Source organism: Podarcis melisellensis (assembly GCF_964234715.1).
Source record: "Podarcis melisellensis genome assembly, chromosome: 8".
In the NCBI taxonomy this organism is placed as follows: domain Eukaryota; kingdom Metazoa; phylum Chordata; class Lepidosauria; order Squamata; family Lacertidae; genus Podarcis; species Podarcis melisellensis.
This window is the reverse complement of record NC_138540.1, coordinates 55,968,300-55,990,422: the sequence shown is the minus strand read 5'-3', so window position 1 is coordinate 55,990,422 and position 22,123 is coordinate 55,968,300.

Here is a 22,123-nt window from a genome sequence, read left to right as displayed (position 1 = left end):
GACTGGCAGCAGCTATCCAGGGTTTCAGGCAAGAGACATTCCCAGCCTTACCTGGAGATGTTGCCCAGGATCAAACCTGAGACCTTCTGCATGCAAGACAGATGTTCTAACCACTGAACTACCTAGCCTCCCAAGGATGACTACTCCTTCATTCTTTTTGATAATGAATTTCATCTTAGTAGAATATTCATGTATTTGTGTTGGTTTTCAATCCAGCCTACTCTACCTGCAGAAAGGGCATGAAAGGAGCATAGAAATGCCCCTGCCTCACCTTTGACCTTTTCCCTGCTTCTGAAGAACCACCTGCCACATGAGCAAGGAAGGATGGAACCCTAAGCGCACTTTCTGCAGAGCACGTCCTGCTGAACTCAGTGAGATTTACTGAGGAAACATCTAGAGTCAGGTGTAGCTAAACTTTTCCAGCCTGGGGGCTGCATCCCACTGCTCAAGCCCCCCAGTCAAGTTCCAATGATCTTAGCTGACCACTTCAGTGTCCTCATCAACATTCCAAAAGAATAAGCCAGGCTGCAAGAGCTACAACCAAGTACTGGTGCTTTCCAGGCTAATGTATGGGCCTTCCCACCCCCACCCCTAGCTGTTGGGTAAGAGAACAATAGCCAGAGGTTGTGTGTGAGCTGAGCTGGAAGCAGGCTTTCAGCTGGAGACAGAGACATGCTTGCTCTGTGCTGCATCCAAAGATGCGACTAATGGAGATGCAAGATCTGATGGGGCGTTCATGCTGTGGGCTCCACTATCTTGCGCTCAGGTTGTGTATATGTGTAAAGAAAACCATATATCCTAAAGCAAGGGTCAGCAAACTTTTTCAGCAGGGGGCCGGTCCACTATCCCTCAGACCTTGGGGGGGGGCAGATTATTTTTTTGGGGGGGGGGAATGAATGGATCCCTATGCCCCACAAATAACCCAGAGATGCATTTTAAATAAAAGGACACATTAATCTAAAAAAACCAAAAATTGATTTGGACTCCTTGGCAGGTTTTTGAATAAACATCCACAAATTTATTAGTAGAATATATGACAGATAAGGCAATGATATGTACAATTTTACAATATGCAGAGAATAATATATGCAAACAAATCAGGAAGGGGAGCTGAGGGAAGTCCTTAGTGGGTAGTAGAGAGAGGGATGGGGGGGGGAATAAAAAGGGGGGAAATGTAATTGGTTATATTGATTGATAATTTGTTCTGTTAAAATTGTTTAATAAAAATATACTTTAAAAAACAAACAAAAGGGACACATTCTACTCATGTAAAAACACGCTGATTCCTGCCGTCTGAGGGCCGGATTTAGAAGGCGATTGGGCCGGATCCAGCCCCCGGGCCTTTGTTTGCCTACCCATGTCCTAAAGATACCATAGCCTCTACCAACCTTTATTCTAAGGAAATCAAACTCTGGTCAAGCAGTGGAACCTCTGGATTTTCTCAGCACTTGGAGATTGGGGTGGTGAGTGTCCTAGTCTCATTGCTGAGCAACAACATGCAGAACTCAGTGGAGTGGAAGACCAGCCAACCAGAAGAGTCTCTGAGGTGTACTTACCTGGAGGCAGAGTCAGCATCTAAAGTCAGAGTCAGGCAAACAGCAATCCATGTGGTCAGATAGTTCAGGGGTCAGGGAATCCAATGATCAAGGCTCAGGAGGAGCAGGAAGTAGCACAGCAGAGCCAGGAACTACAAGCTTGGCTTCCCACATCTGACTACTGCTGGAAGCTCTGCTTAAGAAGCCAGAAGCCAGCTGATTCTCATCAGACCTTCTCCGTGTCCTTGAAGGCTGATGAGCTGCAGTCATTCCACCTTCTCCCCCTTCAGGCTGCTATTCAGCTGGTAAAGCTGACTCCTGGCCCATGGTAGCAAGTAACAATATCTGCCAGAGGGGAGCCACAGGGATTATTTTATTCCATCATGTGAGCTGCTGTGCTCACATGGAAAATTATGTGACCTTACGTGTTTCTCTATTTGCATTGGCTGCCCAGGAAATTAAGAGCCAAAGTTGTGGATGTCTTTTTTTATTTGTTATGGCTTACAAATAAAATTGTTACTACTTCTACTTTGAGACAGGTTCCCATAAATGGTGGGTGTGGTGTCACCCTTATAGCAGAGTCCATCCCTTCCACTCATAAGGAAGCTGGCTTGTGCCAGCCCTCAAATCTCAAAGCAGACCTGGAAAGTACGCTCTGCCCAGGGAACACCAAAACCATTGGAGCTTCATGCTGGAGACAAATAATTTTCAACAGAGCAGAAAATGGCCTGAGAAACACACCACTCTGTCCGGCATACACAAACATTTCTTTTGTCCCACGTTGCCTCTGATCAAACGGGTTTGGCAGGTCTCAGAAAACTATGCAACCCCCACTCCTTTAAAAGTACAACAGAGCCTTTTCTGATGATAGACTGCACTAGTCTGATGCCCTCAAGAGCTGGCATCCCCAAACTCGGCCCTCCAGATGTTTTGTCCCAACATCCCTGACCACTGGTCCTGTTAGCTAGGGATGGTGGGAGTTGTAGTCCCAAAACACCTGGAGGGCTGAGTTTGGGGGTGCCTGCTGTAGAGGTTTTGGGGTACCCAGTCCCAGTCAGCTTAGCACCATGTTGGGGAAGGCTCCTGTAGACCCTTGTCTTTCCCTTTGTTGAAATATAAAAAAAATAACAAAAATTGTCCACTAGCACCTTAGAGACCAAGTTTGTTCTTGGTATAAGCTTTTGTGTGCATGCACACTTCTTCAGATACCTTCAGATACTTTCCCTTTGTGACAGAGCTAGGGTGTGTTCTGAGCCCCCAGAAAATGCTGTAGTGTGTGGTGTAATGGTTAGAGTGTCTGACTATGGTCTGGTAGAGACCAGGGTTCAAATCTCCCAGCTCGGTGTCAAAGAAGGATAGAACTTTCTTTATGTATGCTACAACAGCAGCAAGAATACTCATTGCAAAGTACTGGAAGACACAGGATCTACCCACTCTGGAAGAATGGCAGATGAAGACGATAGACTATATGGGACTGGCAGAAATGACTGGCAGAATCCGAGACCAGGGAGAAGAGTCAGCGGAAGAAGATTGGAAGAAATTCAAAGACTATCTACAGAAATACTACAAAATTAATGAATGTTAGAATGATGTCGGATAGAAATTAAGCGGTTTCCAGCTGCAATGTTTTAAGAGAATATGGAAAAAAAGGTTCAGAAGTAGGTTAAAACTTATTGATAAGCATTTGCTGAATTAACAATTTGAATTGGAATACAAAAAAGGGAGGTATGAGGAGGTCTGGGAAATAAGTTAATGGAAAATAAGTTATGGGAACTTTGTGTGTTTTTAATTATTTTTATTTTTGTATTTTTGTTAATTTTTCTTTTTTCTTTTTGATTTTTTTTATTGTATTAATATTGAAACTTTAATAAATATCTTTTTTAAAAAAACAAATCTCCCAGCTCGGCCATGAAGCTCAATGGGTGACCTTGCAGGGCAGTCGCTCCCTCTCTGCCTAACCTACCTCACAGGGTTGTTGTGGAGATTAAATGAGGAGGAGGAGAAGAACCATTTATGTCACCTTGAGCTCCTTGGGCTATAAATACAATACAGTACATAAATAATAAATAAAACTGGGGGTGCAGATAATAACCAGCTTGGCCATTCCTGGAATGCTGGATTTGAACCAGGCTCACATTGGTTTCAAATCCTCCCTGGGGGGCAGAGGAGATCTGTGACTAGATGATTTTATAGTTGTTATTATTATAATTTGAAAGTACAGCGGGCGCTCCACATTTGATCAAGGATGGAGAAGAGGGTGTTCAATGTTTCCCCCCTTTATTATTTTATTAATTCATTAAAATACCACTCCAGCCATACATTAATTAATTAATTAAAATACTTACAACCGTAGCCCTATATTAAACCGATATCGGGCAGGATATGAGAATACATTTGAAATTAATAAAACAAACAAATGAAAAGCAGATAAAATAGTTACTATAAGTGTCGATACAGTGCAGTGGTTAGCCTAGGACCGGAGAGACCAGGGTTCAAATCCTGACAGCCATGGAGCTCATTGGGTGACCTTGGTCAGTCACTGCCTCTCAGTCTTATAGGGTTGTTATGAGGATATTAGACATTATTTTATTTCAACAACTAGAATAACATTAATAATAATTTATGCGGCACCATTTTCATAAGTCCCAAGGCAATTGACAAATTGACAATAAAAGCAACTAAAAATTGTGGGATGAGGATATACATGTAAATGCAATAAAAGAAGAAGAAGAAGAAGAAGAAGAAGAAGAAGAAGAAGAAGAAGAAGAAGAAGAAGAAGAAGAAGTATCTAAACGAAATTGCTGCCTTTGTATAGACAGGGCAGTGACATCTTCCAGCTACCAGCTGATTGATGATGGATATTTGTCTGACTTGATCTGCCAATTCTGCTGGGCTAGTTTAGCCGATAGAGTATGAGACTATTAATCTCAGTGTTCTAGGTTCGAGTCCCACGTTGGGCAGAAGTCTCCTACAATGCAGAGGGTTGAACTAAATGACCCTCGTTGTTCCTTCCAATTCTACAATTCTGTGAATCAATGATCAGATCCCATTAGCAGCCTTGCTGCGTTTCCTTTTCCAGTGCCTCTGCTAGCATTACTCGGTGCCTTCCACTAGGGGGCAGACTTCTGCTTCCACCCGCTGTTTGCTGCAGTGCTCACAACAACCCTGTGAAGTAAATCGAAATTATTATTGGTGTTTAAAGTATTGAACAAGTTCGGATCAGCATTCCTTCCCTATACCAGCATTCTTTCCCTATACCAGACAGCTCGAGCTCTGGGATTGACGCGGGCGGTCACTACTTTCAATTCCACACCCTTTTAAAACATGGAGAGTGATGGAGGCTTTAAAAGATGCGTGCTAATAGGAATCAGACATTCAGGAATTCCGCATCAAGAGTTCTTTGCAAAATAATATTGCACCCCTACATATTTCTTCGCAAAATAACATTGCACTCCTACAACTATCTGCACAAAAGTCGGAAGTGGTCAAAGACAAATAGCTCCCTTCCTGTGTTCCAGGAATTTTAAAGTCTCTGCGTTAGAATTTAGATCGAGGGGACGTTTACACAGGGCGGTGGTAATTCAGAGTCAAATAACACCTCCTGTTTAGAGAACAGTTAAGCATGGCTCCACGCTGCTGAATCTCCGTTGTGATTTACTTAAGGCAGACTTTGTTTGCAGGGGCAACGAGGTTAAATAATGTAAGTAATCGTATTAAAATGATTTTTTTTAAAGGAAAAAAAATATTGGAGCTCTTTGTCAGAAGTGGGATTCGAACCCACGCCTCCAGGGGAGACTGCGACCTGAACGCAGCGCCTTAGACCGCTCGGCCATCCTGACAAGCTGCCTAAAACGCGCTCCCTCCCATGGAAGAGATTCCGAAAGAGGATTGGTGCGCGTACTGCTCCGCCACCCACAGGCTTGCGCAGGCGCAGTTGGACTGCCTTTGATACCGCTTCCCTGTTGCCTTTCGCTCCTGATTCTCGCTTTCCTTTGTCAAGATCAAAGACAGGATTTATTCGCGCAGGAAGGGCGCTCTGAGTCTTCGAGTCCTCTGTTTCCCAGAGGCGGAGGGAGCTAGAGAGGGGGTAATGGGTTTCAGAATCGCCGTCCCTCATTTGTAAGCGCGGGGGGAGCGAGCCACCACCAACCCGGGCAGGCGCTGGAAAGGGGGGCAGCAGAGAGGATCGGGCCCCTGAAATGCTGCAAGTCGGTTTCTATGCAGCCTCTGATTCCAAGCGGGCTTCCTCCTCAAGTATGCACAGTCTCTATCCCAGCTCTTAGGCATGTTGACTCCTGTTGGGAAGCTGCTTGAAAAACAGCCGGTGCAGGAAAGGCCATCACACCGTCCGAGGCAGCCCGTTCCACTGTTGAACAACGGTCGGAAAGTCCGTCCTAATTTCCATAAGACGAACCCCACTGGATCAGGACAGGCCCTATCTCCTCCAGCATCCCACTCAATGCTGCATTTACCTACGTATAAGCTAAACAAGTTATAGCTTAAGGCCCTACTCTTTTGGGGGGGGCCCCAAAAATGTAAAGGAGGGAAAACCTGGATGTACATTTCCAAAATATAAGATAAAAAACAAAATAAAGTCTACATACAGAAACAGTGTTTTATGTTGTGTAGGCTCCTATGATGTAAGTAAATACATACAGTGGTACCTCGGGTTACATACGCTTCAGGTTACATACGCTTCAGGTTACAGACTCTGCTAACCCAGAAATATTACCTCGGGTTAAGAACTTTGCTTCAGGATGAGAACAGAAATTGTGCTCCGGCGGCGCGGCGGCAGCAGGAGGCCCCATTAGCTAAAGTGGTGCTTCAGGTTAAGAACAGTTTCAGGTTAAGAACGGACCTCCGGAACAAATTAAGTACTTAACCCGAGGTACCACTGTATTTTGTTATGTGTGAATGGATTTAGATACCTATTAGGTCCATAAATTACCATATAGCATATACTCAACACAAAAAGCAGTGACAATTTGTTGTTGACAAAGGACAGCTGGATATATAAAGGGTCCCGTTACCTTCAGTAGCTTAGGGCCCCATCAAACCTAAATCTGGCCCTGATCCCGCTTCTTACTGTGGTCAGTGGGTTGGCTCTGGGAAGCTCCCAAGAAGGGTGTGAAGGCAGCAGCCAACTTTCACCCCTCGTGCTGCCCAGTGTCCAGAACGGGCTCCATTTCATGGCTAATAGCTGCCAGTAGCTCTGCCTGACAGAAGACTCCCTGGAAAAGACCCTGATGTTGGGAAAGATGGAGGGCACAAGGAGAAGGGGACGACAGAGGACGAGATGGTTGGACAGTGTTCTTGAAACTACTAACATGAGTCTGACCAAACTGCGGGAGGCAGTGGAAGACAGAAGTGCCTGGTGTGCTCTGGTCCATGTGGTCACGAAGAGTCGGACATGACTAAACAACTAAACAACAACAAGCTCTGCCTACTGTTAACCAATATAAAAGAGAACCTTAGTATTGAGTGCCGATGGCTGGACAGGAGCATTTCTTTATCGGCCAGCCCTCCAGAGGTTTTGGGCTACAGTTCCCATCAGCCCCAGCCAGCTGACACAGTGGCCTGAAGACTGATTTAGTGGGTGAGGGGCAGGGTCCTGGCCTTGGCAGCCCACCAGCTGCATCCCAGGCTCATTGCCAAGCTGTGATCACAGACAGAAGAACAAAGGCCCCACTGAGCATCCCTCTCTCCCCTTGGCTCTTTCCATGACTGGATGTACACATAGGCTTAAGAGGAGGGCATCTCGTCTGGTCAAAACAGATTGGGTGAGAGTGCCCACTGGATAATGGCTCTCAGGGTGCCAAGCAGAACTTCTCTCATCCAGCTGGCATTCAGCTGCCCAAATGCAGAAGGACTGCAGGCGGGCGTTGCCAAATGATGAGGGAGGAAGAGCAAGAGCCATCATGGCTAGTAGCCATTGATAGCCTGCTCCTCCACGAAGCTGTCGAATCCTCTTTGAAAGCCATCTTTAAAGCCTGTAGTTTAAGTCGGTGCTGTGTGAAGAAGGACTTTCTGATGTCTCTCCTAAGCCCGCCAACATTCAGCTCGTGGCACTCCAGATGTTGCAGGACTCATAATGCCCATCAGCCCCAACTGGCATGCCCAACAGGAAAAGCTGCAGTCCTGCAACCTCCAGAGGGCCACAGGTGGCCCACCCTTTGTCAGGTGTGCGTGCAGGAGCCAGACCCTGTGACCAGTAGGACTTTGCAGGACTGGGGCCTTCCTAAGTTTGTTCTGAAGAGGCAAGGCGCGGCCGCACAGGTGAGGCCGATTGGTAACTCACAGCACCTGGTGGCAAGAGCTGGGAAGGGATATAACATCAGGATTTCCCTTCGGCTCTTTGCCACAGCAACACATTTCCTGCCTTTCTGCGTTTGGCTCCTTGAGCCCTTGCTTCTTAATCCTCGGACCCTTGGCTTTGTGACTCCTTGCTTTCTGACCCTCGGACTCTTGGCTTCCTGACTCCCGGCTTCTGGACTCCCATTCCTTTTTTTTTTAAAAAAATATTTTTTATTGATTTTAACATATAAATTATAAAATGTACCACAAAACTTATCACTTCTACAATCTTTTTAGACTTCCGTCAGCATCTCTGATGACCCACCGTTTTAACCACTTCTTATGCATTTCTTAACTTTATATTGCCTTTACATCTCTTAACAAATCATCCTTCCCCTTCTCCATTTTTGCAATACTTCCAATAATAGTCCTCACAAAACTTCTTGCAAACCTACAAACGTCGTCTGATCTTCACAAATACTTTTCAAATAGTCCGTAAATTTACTCCAGTCTTCCGTGAATTTCTGGTCCTGCCGGTTGCGAATCCTTCCTGTTAGTTTATGTAGTTCTGCATAGTCCATTAACTTCATCCTCTAGTCTTCAATCGTCGGTAATTCTTCTTGCTTCCATTTTTGGGCCAATAATATTCTTGCTAGTGTTATTGCATATAAAAAGAGCTTATATTCCTTTCTATTTATATCACTCCCAACAATGCCCAGTAAGAATGCTTCTGGTTTCTTTATAAATGCATATTTCAACATTTTTTTCATCTCATATATCATCTCCCAGAAGCATTTCACCTTTTTACATTCCCACCACATGTGATAAAATGTTCCCTCTTTTTCTTCTGGACTCCCGTTCCTGCTCCCACCCTGCCATCTTGCCCCTGGTCCTGAGGTCCCCAGCTGGGACTTTGATCGCCCATCAACCGGACCGTGACACCCTTGCTGCAGGGGGTAGGTTCTGCTTCACTCTAACACCAGATCTTTGAGGGTAAAAGAACACTCCTGGGAGTAAGCTCTGTGGAAGTTGTAGAGAGTGGGCCCTAACAGCTTACTGGCACCAAAAAGACCCAGACCATAGTTTCCCTGTTCCAAGATGCCTGTAAGCGACCCTCTCCTGCAGCCTTTGCCAGATCATTTAGATTTCAATTTCTTTCAGCCCCAGCTGGAACAGCCATTGTGGTCCACGTGTCTGGAGGGCACCAAGTTGACCCAAGTCTGCTCTTCTTGAAGCAGCTGAAAAAACTAACTCTTTGACCTTTGTATTTCCTCCTCCTCAAAAAAAGGGAAACATCTTTACTTAGAAAGAACATTTAGCGAAATGTTCCATCCTTTCACTTCCTTTTCTTACTTGATCTTTTGACCTTCCTTTATTTACACCTCCCGATTCACTGAAGTGTCCATAGGAACACAAGAAGAGCCTGGATCAGGCCAAAGGGGGCACATCTAGTCCAGCATCCTGTTCTCACAGTGGCCAAATGCAGGTGCCATTATGGGGAGCCCATCAATGGGACCCAAGTGCAGCAGCAAGTTTCCCCACTTGTTAGTCCCAGCATGCTGCCTCTGGCAGTGGAAGCAGAACATGGCCATCTCAGCCAGACCATTTTTAAAGCCATTCAAGTTGGTGGCTGTCAATCTTGTGGAAGTGAGTTCCACAGTTCAGCTATGCCCTGCGTTAAGTGCAGTACTTTCTTTTGTCTGCCCTTCTGAATCTTTCAGCATTCAACTGAGGCCCCCAACCTCTAGAATTATATGAAAGAAAAAAATATCCCTATGCAATTTTCCCACACCATGATTTTATATATTTCTATCATCTCACCTCCTTGCCTTTTCTCTAAACTAAGAAGATGTTGTAATCTTTTTTTCACAGGGGACTTTATCCAATCCTTTGATTATTCTGGTTGCCCTTTTCTGACCCTTTCCCAGCTTCATAGTATCTTACCCAGGCAACCACTTCCTGCATCAGAAGCTGTGATCAGGTGCAGCCAACCCGATAAACTGCTGTTCGGCCTTATTCTGAAAGCACTTGCTTCTCTGCTCTGGTGTGGATTTTGTAGGTTGTGCTGACTTTGGGGGCATGAGAAACAAGTACTATCAGTTTGATGTATCAGTCGGCTGCCCTAACTGTTTGTCACACCCCACAGTGCTCAAGGAATGGGATGATATAACTTGACCCCCCCACACTTTTTTTTTAGTTTAAAAGTTATAAGTGCAAAACATTTCAAGTGCTGCTCTTTGTGTCCTGGGAGAATGTGCAGGAAGAGCCCAAAGTGGAATGTGAGTGGGCAAGACACACAGAGATATATTGGTTATGGTCCTGATTGTCAGAGACTGGCCCTGTTGAAACTGGTAGCCAGACTCTGAGGATAAGACCCTGACAGCTTGCAGGCAAATCCTTTGAACACAGCAGCTGACCTTTTCATTTGCCACCACAAATGAGAGGAAGCCCCACCTGAAAAAGCATCAAGGTGAGTAAAGCCGATGTGCAAGGAGGGGGTAATTATTAATTATCAAATGAAAACATCTCCAATGAATTATTATTATTCTTCTTCTTCTTCTTCTTCTTCTTCTTCTTCTTCTTCTTCTTCTTCTTCTTCTTCTTCTTCTTCTTCTTCTTCTTCTTCTTCTTCTTCTTCTGCTTATCCTTTAATGCCACCTTTTTCTCCAAAGAGTTCATGGAAGTGTACATGCCCCCCCAATTTAATCCCCACAATAAATTCAATTCATTGGCCTTGTGCAACAAACCTGCTTGTCCATTCAAACTGGACTTTTTGCAATAAGGAAGGGGGGGATGCAGTGAACAGTGTGAAGTAACAATTGTTTGCTATGGGGTTGTCCAGTCTCCATACAAACAAATCAGAATGAATGCTTAATACGTAGCCAGTGTCATCTAGGCTCCCTGCAAAGAAATCTGGATGGATGTTCATTGAACAGGTCTTTTGTCTCTCAATGAACCTGCACCTAACACTGAGAATCTTCTCTTCTTCTTTGGCGATCACTCGTAGCCGAGTAAGATTGTCTTCCATAAACACGCTTTTAACAATGAGTCCGTAAGTGACTGTGGAGGCCAATTCTGGATCCACATGTCCTTCCACAGTGGGGGCATTAGTTTTCTGGCAGGAGTTGATCACGGTGTGGATTTGGCAAGCGTGCCTTCCTCTTGGCACATTTCTCCCTTGCGTCCTGAGTTCGAGCATCTTCAAAGCCCATGGCACCTTTGGTAAAGGCTGTTCTCCAATTGGAGCTCTCGCAGGGAAGTGTCCCCCAATTCTTGTTGTTTAAACTACGTTTTAAAAAATTTGCCTTGAGACAGTCTGTAAACCTCTTTTGTTGGCCACCAGCATTATGCTTTCCATTTTTAAGTTCAGAATAGAGAAGTTGCTTTGGAAGACAATAATCAGGCATCCAAACAACATGACCAGTCCAACGAAGTTGATGTTGAAGAATCATTGCTTCGACACTGGTGATCTTTGTTTCTTCCAGTACACTGGTATTAATTACAGTAGTTCGCCTGTCTTCCCAAGTGATGTGTCAATTTTTTCGGAGACATCGACTGAGAATATAGGAATGACCACAGGGGGGCAGTAGTTAAGCTCAACAGGAACTAGAGACTGATTTTCTGCTCCTCCTTCACATAAAGGGCCCTGCTCATTACCACCTATGATATTTTATTTTGCCCTTTGAGGAGCTGTAGCAGCAGCAAACCAAGCGTTCGTGCTGCCATTTTTTCCCCTAGGCTTGGCAGCTTTTGAAGCAGTCTTGCAGCTGTGAGTTTATGTCTTTTGATATGCAATAGCTACTTTGCAAGTTTGAAGATTTGATCTGCTCCAATACTGACTGACTTCGTCCCTAAGATCTGCTGCGGGTGGTGGAGGCTTTGCTGGTGGTCCTCACTGGGATTCATATTTTGGGAACACACCACAGGGCTTTCTCTGTGGTGACACCCTGATTTTAGTGCCACTTCTTGCAGTTGCAGTCATCCCTCTTGCTTTTTACATTCCACCATCAGTTGAAGATGCTTTAGTTTAACCCGACCTCTGGATTAAAACAACAAAACAGCAGTGCCCAAGAGGTGTGAGTGATGTATGTGTTTCAATTATTTTGTTATTTCAGAGTCATTTATGGTTATTTGCATATGTTTTATTTCAATTATGCATCTTATCATTTCATCTTTTACTGTATCTCACCCTTGTCTCCCTTTGGAGGAAGGGCAGTTCGTAAATGCAATCAAATTACAATGAAAAATAAATTAGCAAGTCATCATGCCATGAAAACCTTCAGCTCAGGCCCTGTAGCCCAAAGTTTTCTGGTGAGGGGGCTAGGGAAGAGAAGAGTTTATTGCCACTCGGCCAATGCATGAATGCAGGTATCTTTAGAATGTTTATACTGTACTGCTCATTTAGTTCATTCATTTATATCTTGCCCTTCAGTGTAAGAAACATTTCTGGGGTGGCACGTAAAGTAAAACTGAAATGATCTCCAATAAAAGCAGGAATACTGAAAGAAGTCTAAATGACACAGGATGAAACCAGTTCACCTAAGACTCACAATTTCAAGTGGGAGGGGGTGGGAGTATATCTGGCAGGCAGTGTCACATGGAAGCAGCCCATCTTGACTTTCTGATCCTGACCAAAGTCACAGTAGCAGGGCAGGCAATGTGCATGTTTGTGTGTGCATTTGGCCAGTTGAAAAACCAGCTTCTTCCATGTATGCATTTAGGGATTGGGGAGCAATTTGATCCAGTTTGCAATTAAAGGCCAACCTACCAAATTTGAACTTTCTAAAGCAATATGCGAACTGAAACAGACTAATCCATCACATTTCAAACTTATCTCCATTTTGCAATGCAGTTTTCCAGCCAACTGATGTGCAAAAATGCATATACAATACTAGGATAAAGCACAAAAACACACATAATAGAGAAAATAACAAAAAGAAAATGCATTATATTAGAAGGAAGTGCTTTGCAGAAACGTGTGTATTAGGCAAAAGAGCATGCAAACAAGTATAGTAGGAGGAATTCACACAAAAATGCTGGTGAATTTTCATGAGGACTTTTTTTTTTTTAAAAAAAATGCAAACTGGTGTAGAAATGTGAAGAGCAGAGAGAGAAAAACAAACCAGGCAGATTCACCAATCTAGCAGGGAGCAAGATGGGAAGCTGGCAGGAACTGGACTGTGTGCCAAGGAATTTATGCCAAGAATTTCCAGTTTCCCCTGCAAATGTTCTGTCATAGTTGTGAGGTGCAGCCAAGCCATTATTTTTCCGTGGGATTTTCCCACTGAAGGCTATTCTTTGACATTTTAGTGAAAAAGGAAATTTGTGAGCTAGACAAAACTCCAAGCTGGATATTGTTGGTTTTTCATCCATAAAAAGCCATCGCATCTGTGCCTGGAGAAAGGCCACAGAAAACCACACTCCCCACAGAAAGTGGCATCTACAAAATGTTTCTGTGTGTCAGGTTCCTGTTAAAAGCACAAAAACAAGGACAATTAAAAGGGAGAGTGAGAGAAGCACCTCTTTGATTTCAGACCCACAAGGCACAATCCTCAATGAGAGGTTTCTACGGGGAAAGGAAGGCATATTGATTGATCAATTGAATTTATAGCCTGCTCATCCTTCACATGAAACCCAGGATGGCAAACAGAAACATGGTTCAAAAACAAAGAGAACATATTCTAAAAGATGTCAAAACATTCCAAAAACAATTACAATGAGACCTTTCTAAAAGCTGTTTACAGCTAAAAACATTCTTCCATCGAATGGCCTCAGGGTTGCTAGGAACAATATTCATCAGCCATCAAATACACCTAGGTGGCTTTCTAATTTCTCGTGAAAGTGCTTTCTCTGTTCTTGTGAAAGCTAAGAATGATGAAGATGGGCACATCTCGCTAGGGAGAGCATTCCACAACTGGGGAACCAACACTTAAAAGGCCCTGTCCCTTCTCAGTGTCAACCAGGAGGTTGTGGACTCTCCTTCATTGGAGGTTTTTAAGCAGAGGTTGAATCTGCCATGGATGCTTTAGTTGATATTCTTGCAAGGCAGGGGGTTGGACTGGATGTCCCTTGAAATCCCTTCCAACTCCACAGTTCTATGATTCTGTGATTCAACACCTGCATGACCCCAGACCATGACACCTCTGCTTGTGGGAGGTGGCCCAAAGTGCCAAATAAAAAAGATGCTGCAGTCATTGCAGTTCTTCAGCTGCAGCCTGACGTGGTGCACTCTAGGGAAAGCATTACTACTTGATTTGGCAGATGGCATCTCAACTGCCCTAAGGAGCCACTAAATCCATGTGCTTCAGCCTTGAGTCCCTACAACTCCCATCACCCTTGACCATTGGTGGTTGGAGTCCAAGAGGATGTGGGGACACAAGGTTGAGGAACTGTGCACGAAAGTTAGGAAAGTTTACTTCAGGTTATGCAGCGGACATAGTATCAGGTTTTCAGCAGTATTTCTATGTTTGACTTTTCAAACCCCCTAGCTTTGTGGAATTAGCATTCTGCTAAGACTACCACAAATGTGCCATTCTACTTCCAAACACGAAATACACAGATTATCTGTGCAGGTCCAAACACCTCTGAGATGCAGGAGCAAAAGTGGCTGTCCCCGCAAGCCACCTCCCCACAACGTCACCTCTCTTGTTTGTGGTTTCTTCTGTTTCAGGTGAAATGTTTATCAGGGCGTTATGCAACCCATTCCCTTCTCATTCTTCTCTCTAGGCACTTTTCTTCTACCATTTGAGGAGGCAATTACGTAACTTCTCTCGACAAGACACTTCATGCCCAGTATAATCTGAGCACTGGGCTTATGGGGGATCAGCCAGGAGGAGGAAACTCAGCAAATGGCATTTTCCAAGGACAGGCAGACAACTAGTGGGTGGTGCTGTTCAGACAACTAGCGGGTGGTGCTGTTGCGTCATGAAACCAAAGGCCCATTTAGGTCGCTGCCATGTTTGTGGCCCATTCATCTTGATTAGTCCATGGGGAGGTTAGGTGGCTTGGGTACTCTTGAGCATTCATTCCAGTTGGTTTGCAGGGAAGTGTCAGACAACCTTGCGCCAAGTAAATATTCCATACTTTCCAGTCCATTTGCCTATTATTTTTCTTAATCACAAAGAGTTCGATTTTGAGGGTTGGGCAGGCAGGTTGTTGAGCAAGAACTCCCAATCTGCTTTAACTGCGCAAACTGGATTTGCCAGTATGTGACTGAATCTCATCCCAAAATAGCAAGAACATGGAAGCACCCCTAAGTCCAGCATCATCTTGTCTACAGTGACCAACCGATGGGGAACTCACAGACAAGACACGGATGTAATAGCATTCTCTTGCTCTTTCACTGCACAATCCCATGCAAGCTGACATAGAATCATGGAATCATACAGAGTTGGAAGGGGCCACGAGGGTCATCTTGTCTAATCCCCGTAGTGCAAGAATCTTCTTGGTGCAATTCTCACAGTGTTCAAGTGGACTTCCCCACTGTGGTTAGCGGGTTTAGGATTGCTGCGAAGGCTGAGGTTAGGGTGTTTCTTTCTGTCATCTTTGGAGTGGCTGTGTAAATATTTTAATTCTTAATTGGAATTCTGCTGTGTTTAACCACACAGGGACTTTATGCACCTCTTAGGTTTTTGATCTCTGTGTGAGTAACTTTGGGAGCTGTTTTGTGGAAGAGAAGGGAAGACGGGCACAGGGGCGGAGGAAGGGGAGCAGTGGGGGTGGGTCACCCTGGGTGTCACAACTGAGCAGGGTGACAAAATGCCAGGTGGCACTCACCGCAGGGCCTGCAGCATGCCCGAGACACGCCTCTGCCCCAAATGGTCTGCCCACTGCCTCCCCCTCAGCTGTAGGGCAGCTGAGTGGGAGGAGGTAGGCAGACTTCTTGGAGGCCCCGCAGAGCGTCCTGCCCTGGCTGGCCCTGTCCTGTGGGCGGCTGGCCCCGCCCCTGGGTACAGGGCACGTGCGCTGCCCCAGGCGCCCGATTGGCTTCATCCACCGCTGGATGGGCAGGGCTATCCCAAGACATTTTGCTGCCTGAGGCTGAGCACTAAAAGGCACTCACCCACCCCCTTGCCTCAAGGTACACAGCGCCGGAGGCTGCTCAAACAGAAAACCCCACAAGCGCCTCTCCTTGTTCCCTGACAGTAAAGCCACAACAATAAGAAATTAAATAATGTAACAATTTTTTGCTGTTTCATGAGGACAACCAAAATCAGTCTCTCAATGTGGCCACCTCAATCTGCTTGACAGTACAGCTGGCCTGGGGTATAAGCGTGTGTTTGTGTGTAGTCTCACACACACACACATATATGGAAATAGCAGAGGAAACGCTTGGATTCAGTCCCTTTTCTGCTCCCTTTCTTATCGCGCCAACCTCTTACGCAGGGCCTGAGGTAGGCATTTGAATGGTCTAAGTGCCTCAGGTGAGCCCTGCTGGGTCAGATGAGAGGTCTGCTCAATTCAGTTTCCCATTCCCATCCATGGCCCACCAGATGCTTCTGGTTTAAGCAAACCGTGCTGTTTTTAATTGTCTGGGCTGGCAGCCAACAGAGGATTGGCCATGGTTTAAATCGTTTTTGTTATTGAAAGGGCTAATGATCAACCCATGAGCAAGTCAGGGAGAGATGAAGGAAGTGCAGGAGGGTGTTTTCTCTCTCCTGATTCTGTATAATTCCAGAGACTTTGCATGTGCAAGACGTCTTGGGCAATGTGTTCTAAACTCAGAACAAGCGTCATAGAAGTAATCAGCAAAATAACTAAACAGGTACTAGAAGTCATCCCAGAACTTGCTCTACTGAACATCTTCCAAGATAACAATGGCCACTCACACTGTAAAGCACTCATAACCCACCCATTCTCAGCAGCCAGAAACATCATAGCCAGACACTGGAGGGACCTGTCAGGAGTAAATATGGACCACTGGTATCAAGTAGTATGGGAAACAACCTTACTAGAAAAGCTAACCAATAGACTGAAACTGACACCGGGACAAACAGAAGAGGATGCCTTGACTATGGTGTGGCTCCCCTTCATCACATACACAGCCCAACAAGACAACAACACAAACCCACTAGTAGCATACAATTCAATATGGCTAACTTAACCCAACAACCCCCCACCTCACCCACAAACAAACCCCACTGGAGCCAACCAAAGACAATCAACCACATCCTAGGCCACCCCAACCTGTCTCCCCACTAAGGAAACATTACAAGCAAATAGAGAACCTACCCAAGTGATGCTGACACAAAAACCCCACACATACACTAAGTAGAACACAAGCTTTACCACCACACCCACTCTCTCCTGTCTCCCCCCCTTTTGTTTCCAACTCTATACTCCATTATCAGTGCTTTCTTTCTTTAAAAAAATGTTTACGGGTACTCTCATTTTCCTACTCATATTGAAATACTGCCCCTCAATGAGGCCAAACAAAATGTTTAGGGGTATGCGTACCCCTGCGCACACCCCAGAAAAAAGCACTGCTGCATATAACACCAATGTCTCACAACAAATGTAACTGATCTGTAGAAAACACAGCCTGAAGAAAGAGACAATGCATGTGCTTTTGTAAACGAGGAAAATCTTTAATGCAAATTATTTAAAAAAACAAAACAAAATGCCTGGGGCAGTGGGGCAGTTGTTAACTTGGAAGCAGCTAAAAATATATTTCTTTTTACTTTTCTCTTCCCTCCCGCAGGAGTTTTTAAGCTTAGAGGTTGTAATAAGCATCCTATGCCTTGCTTGACCCTTTGAACACCCTTTGTAATAAAATATAGGTGATATTGATCTGTGGCTATCTATCTGCACTATGCATTTAAAGCAGTGTAGTGCTACTTTAAACAGTCAGGGCTTCCACCAAGGAATCCTGGAGTCTGTAGCTTGTTAAGAGCTGTTGGAAAACCCCTATTTCTCTACTCAAAGCTGTAATTCTCAGTGTGGCGCAACAGTCAACCCCTGTTCTTACTAGGGAGCTCTGAGAACCGTAGCTCTTTGAGAGGAATGAGGGCAGGCATAGGCAAACTCGGCCTTCCATATGTTTTGGGACTACAACTCCCATCATCCCTAGCTAACAGGACCAGTGGTCAGGGATGATGGGAACTGTAGTCTCAAAACATCTGGAGGGCCGAGTTTGCCTATGCCTGAATAAGGGTCTCCTAACAACTCTCAGCTCCCTTAACTAACTACAGTTCCCAGAATCCTTAGGGGAAGCCATGACTATTTAAACTGAAATGATACTGCTTTAGATGTAGAGTGTTGAGAGTGCCTAAGCCAGTAAGTCATACTCAGAGTAGACAAGGCTGGTTCAGCCGTCTCACAGAAGTGCAAGGTTGCTTGCTCCATCTGAGGACCAGAACTGCTTGAAACACTAAGTTGTGCCCATCCCTTTTCCTTATAATCGGGCTGCAGGGAGCATGTCACTGTTGGATCAATGTCCTTGCTTGTGTTGCAAAGATCAGAGCACTAAACCAGGCATAGGCAAACTTTGGCCCTCCAGATGTTTTGGCCTACAACTCCCATGATCCCTAACTAACAGGACCAGTGGTCAGGGATGATGGGAATTGTAGACCAAAACATCTGGAGGGCTGAAGTTTGTTTATGCCTGCACTAAACCTTTGGGTAGAAATCACCAACTGAGTTTGAGCCAGGGCAGGCACAGCCGTTGTTGCTTGTGACGGTTGCCTTGTTTGCCTCGATGGCTGAGCCGCCCCCGCTTACAGGAAACTCAGGTGTCAAGCGTTTCTGGCTGAACAGGTGACACACCTAGCAGAATCCAGGAAAGAGAAAGCTGACCTTTTTGATGTTTTTGCCAATGTGGTTATGACTCAGCCAGCCACACTGTGCAACAGGATGTTAAAATGTATAGTAAAAGTGGTGGGTGGCAAAGAGAACTCATAATACTGTACTTTGACAAGCTCAAGTCACTGTCGTCCCCATCAGTGTTTCTGTTTATTTGAAAAGCTTGCACCTATCTTTGGACATAAAACAGCTCACGTTGTGAAGTTTAAACATGAAACTAAAGTAAAAACAACAAACACCTAGAATAAGAACCATACAAGGCAGAAATGGGGAACCTGTGGCCCTCCAGAGAGGCCGTTGGACTACAACTCCCATCATCCCTGGGCTGTTCTGGCTGGGACTGATGTGAGATGGAGTCCAACAACATCTGGAGGGCACCATATGGGCAAAGTCTATTTATATTCCCCCTTTCAACTGCTTAGATTTCATGGGAGTTTAAGCTAGATTACAAACATAATATTGTACAACAAAACTACTTTTACTCGGCACCATTACACATGTATTGCTCAAAAGAATAATTTTTAAGGGACTCTTTGAAGGGTGTGGCTAGAGGGGAGTCATGAATTTACCATTTTCCACAGCTACAGACTTCCTCTGAATCTGGAGACCCCATATCCCCTACAACTCCCATCAGGCCCAGCCACCATGGAGGGCACCAGAAAGGCTGCCTTAAACTCCACTAGTAATCCAGGCCCATCCCCTTGCTTGGTTTTAATCTCTGATCAGCTGCCACGGTGAGGGGAGCTGGCTTACCCACGTTTTGAAGAATTTCTCCTCCAAGAAGTCTGCCGTCTGGCTCTTATTTGGGACTCTCAGTGCTGAGCTAAGCTTCACTTCCCCCTTGCTGCTTCTTTGAACCGTGAAGCGGCGTGTTCCAATGAAAATGTGTGGTCTGGTGTTTTCTGAATTGTGTGGCTGACCTTTATTTTTTCATCTGTTTTTGCTGTCCCCTGTAATTTATATCTTTTCCACTAAATGGCCTCCCCCTGCCTGCAGAGTTGATGAAGGCTTTCTCACTTTTAATGTCTACCATTTATTTTAGCTCTGCCCTTGTATGGCTGATACGTAAGGTAAAGGGACCCCTGACCATTAGGTCCAGTTGTGACCAACTCTGGGGTTGCGGCGCTCATTTCGCTTTATTGGCCGAGGGAGCCGGCGTATAGCTTCTGGGTCATGTGGCCAGCATGACTAAGCTGCTTCTGGTGAACCAGAGCAGCGCACGGAAACGCCATTTACCTTCCCGCTGGAGCGGTACCTATTTATCTACTTGCACTTTGACATGCTTTTGAACTGATAGGAGGGCAGGAGCAGGGACCGAGCAACAGGAGCTCACCCCGTCGCAGGGATTCGAACCGCCAACCTTCTGATAGGCAAGCCCTAGGCTCTGTGGTTTAACCCACAGCGCCACCTGCATCCCTTTGTCTCCCATCATTAAGGGATACTTTATCTGTGACTGCAGGGAGTTGGACTAAATGGCCATTTGGGTCCCTTCCAACTGTACAATTCTATGATTCGACAATTTACTGCAGATGCAACCTGCCTCCAGGACCCCCTCCCTCCCAATCAGCTGTAGTTGTGCAACCTGAATTTTCTGCTATGAATTCCACTCAAAAGAAGTGAGAGTCTGGAAGTGTCAGGCATCTTGATCTCCTATAGCTTATACTATATCGGAGAAAGGCATGGTTAGTTTGCTGGACCCCTAAACAGGAGCACTCCTGCTTTATTCCCGCATTTAGGGCCCTCTCCTGTTCTTGCGGTTTTCCTAGATAATCTGCAACATTCTGCCATTACATATTACAGCACATTCAGTACATGGGGCATTAGTCATAGCCATTCAGAAATCTGGATTGAGGCCATTATCTATTATGTTCAGCAGAGCCATGGCTTAATGCCCCAAAATGCCTCTTGAATGGGTTGGATATGTTTGCTTTTCAGAAGAGAACAGAGGGATCAGTCAGGGGAGTGGTACTAGCCCTTCTGGGAAGAAAGCCGGCTGGGAGGAATATGAATGAACTTGAATGCCACTCAGTGGTAAAGCACAAGATTGGAATGCAGAATGTCCCAGGTTCAATCCCTGGCAATTCCAGCTAGAGCTGGGAAAGACCCTTGTCCAAAAGCCAGAGAGCTCCGGCCAGCCAGATGGACCAGTGGCCTGACTCACCAGAAGGCATCTTCCTGAGCTCCTAAGGTTGCTTCTTACTTGCTGGAAAGCATTTCTCCATGTGTGTTTTCAGGACCCATCTAATTCCTGTGACTGTCATTTGTTTTAACTGTTTTTAATTTGAAATTGTTGTAACCTGTCCTGGGGCTTAATATAATAATAGGGTGGAATCCAACATCATAATAATACAGTTGTTCCATCAGCACAGTTATTTCTCCTTGCTAGACAGAACAATCTCTCCCCTGCCCTCTGTGCTGTCCTGGGGGTTCCACCCCCCAGAGCCAATTGAGGGGTGCACAGCACATGCAGGAGGAGGAGAAAGAGGGAAAGCCCCATTGCTCTAGAAGGCTAACACAATTATTTAGCTGAGTCTGGCCCAAGATGATGATGATGATTTCCCAGTCATTTGCCATCTGTGTGAGATGCTGTTATCTTTCAATTTAGCTTGACAAAACAGAACCCACAAACTTTTATACTCCGACTTCCACATTGGTTTAGGCTTCATTTACTTTGTGTTACTGTAATGGCTGATGAAGGATCAGGTCCTAGATTTTGAGTCCAACTTAATTATGCTGAGATTACACCCACTGAAATCAATTTAAATTAGTGATCATTAGCTTAATTTGCCTTGACTTAAATGGGTTTACTCTACAAATGAGTAGGGTTGCAAGGTTAACCCCACTTACATAAAAGTAAGCTCCATGAAAATCAATAGGATGTATTTCTAACTTGATGTGGTTAGGATTGAGCTGTGAGTCTGGATCCAACCTATCTGGTATCTCAAAAACAGAGGTTGCCAACATAGTGCCTTCTGGATAATTTGGACTGCAAATCCCACTACCCCCAGCCAGCATGGCCACTGGTCAAGGATGATGGGAGTTGTAATGCAAAAACATCCAGTGGATTGACTATCCCTGCTCCAAAGAGTTACTTAAATCCTCAATAACAGCCATGGATTATTAAGAGGGATTTGTGAAGTGATGTGAGGATATGTTGATGAAGATATATGGGGATTTTATAGCACAGAAGATTTAGAAGATTAAGGCTGGATTCATCCTAAATTCCTTATTGGTTCAGATCTTATGTGTTGACCATTGTCCTGAGCTGGTTTTAAGCTGTGGGAGATTCTAACTACAGTAAGCCTTAGTAAGACCTTTCTGATGGTAAGAGCTGTTTGACCATAGAACAGACTCCCTCGGAAGGTGGTAGACTCTCCTTCACTGGAGGTTTTTAAGCAGAGGTTGTGAGGCCAACTGTCAAGGATTCTCCAGCTATGATTCCTGCATTGAGAGGGGTTGCACTGATGACTCTTGGGGTCCCTTCAAACTCTATG